Source organism: Saccostrea echinata, unplaced genomic scaffold (genome assembly GCF_033153115.1).
Source record: "Saccostrea echinata isolate AGI-Se365-2 ecotype Australia unplaced genomic scaffold, CSIRO_AGI_Sech_v1 ptg000001l, whole genome shotgun sequence".
Classification (NCBI taxonomy): domain Eukaryota; kingdom Metazoa; phylum Mollusca; class Bivalvia; order Ostreida; family Ostreidae; genus Saccostrea; species Saccostrea echinata.
In genome coordinates, this window is record NW_026889750.1 from 39,546,229 (window position 1) to 39,547,960 (window position 1,732).

Below are 1,732 nucleotides of genomic sequence, written 5' to 3' on the forward strand. Positions count from 1 at the left end.
CAGTGAATTTATAAATATAGGTATTTATTTTTTCTTTCAAGTAATCATGAAAAAAAAATCATTACATAGGTCTTATTGAGATTGTAAATTGTAGATGTCCAAATCATTTAAATGACTACCTAAAATGATTTGAAGGCTTATACCTTCTGCTTGAGTGACTTTGGTTAAGAACACTATTGGATTTGACACTTCAATACAGTTGACTTTTAGTGTATCAAATGCTGGTTTTGTTGATGCAGTACTTGTTTTAAACTTTGTGATTTCAATGATGGGCTTGATCGAGCATTTACTGGACCCTGCAATATATCTTTGTGAGGATTTTTATGAAGTTTTGGTATCCAATGTAGGTACATTTGTAAAGTAAATCTATTTCGGATGTTATTACCGAGACATGATTTTGAAGAGTTTCATCCTTGAAAAGAAATTAAAAACAACGCTTTCTGAAATGCAGTTGTAGTAGTTAACATTACAAAAGAGGACTATACTGTCTGGTATTGTGTAACATCTTTGCAAGTATGGTCTGATTAGGGCTTACAATTTTACTTGGGACATGACCTGCTCCAGAACTTAAGTCAATCATTTTAACTTTTCAATCATTAAGAAAATATTGGTCAGATGCGGAACCCAATGCAGATCTGATACTGTATATTCCTAAACGCAATGTCCATACAAGTTTGGTCAAGTTTAATAGACCTGTTTCAAAACCTCACGTCAATTATCCAAATTAAAAGGGTTAATGCATTATCGTGCTCATATACAGTTAAACTTCGGTATCTTGAATGTCATTTAGGGCTTATAGTTAATTTGGAATGGACCTATTTAAAATCTTTAATCAGTTTAATCATCCAAAAAAGCAGCATCCGAGGCAGTTCTGGAAAGATGCTTATTCAAGCCAATTTGGTCTAGGTAGGGTTTATTGTTACTTTGGAATGGATTTTGGGGGGCGAAGCTAGGGCTTGTTTGCTGTGGAAGCACAAAGGCAGGGGGTTTTGGGGTTGTCTTGAGGCCCCCAATTGGTTCAGGGCGAAGCCGTAGTGTTGGCTCAGGGGGCGAAGCCATAGTGTGGGCTCAGAGGGCGAAGCCCCCGGAAGCTAATGAGCTTTATAGCATTTCTGACAGCTAACATTGAGTGTCCAGGAAATGCTGATTTCATCACGAAACTGGTGAATATTCAGCCTTTTTAACAGCTAAATTAATGTTGATTTACAGTAAATTTGCTAAAATTTCATGACATTTTTGATAAGGTGGCAAAAAGAATTCCCCGTTTTATTTTCATCCAACAAATTGTGTGCCTTCTATCATGTAATTTTAAATTTATGTAAATTTTGCATTTACCCACACCTTGTAAATTCAAAATTTACAACTTCTTCTTCCTTTAAAAAATTAAAGGACCCAACCCCACATAGAGTTTTAAAGTTCTCCTTTAATCAAGGTTTGCTTGTCGAACTTTTCCAGTGAAGAAAAATGAAATGTAAAGATAACGAACAATGGTCATTCTCAAAAGTCTATTTAAACAATGCAGATCATGAACAGAGCCAACACGTGCGGGCCTCTGAAAACAGAGATGGGAGCCGGTCCCAGGGAGAAGGAAGCATTCCCTGTCGACCGAAAACATCCGCCGTGTTCTCCTTGTTATGATCGAGTAAATGGAAAAATCCGTGGACAATTCAATGTGAAAATAATGGCCTAACAAATTGTATGAAAGACGTCAATCAACATTTGTCTTAACGAC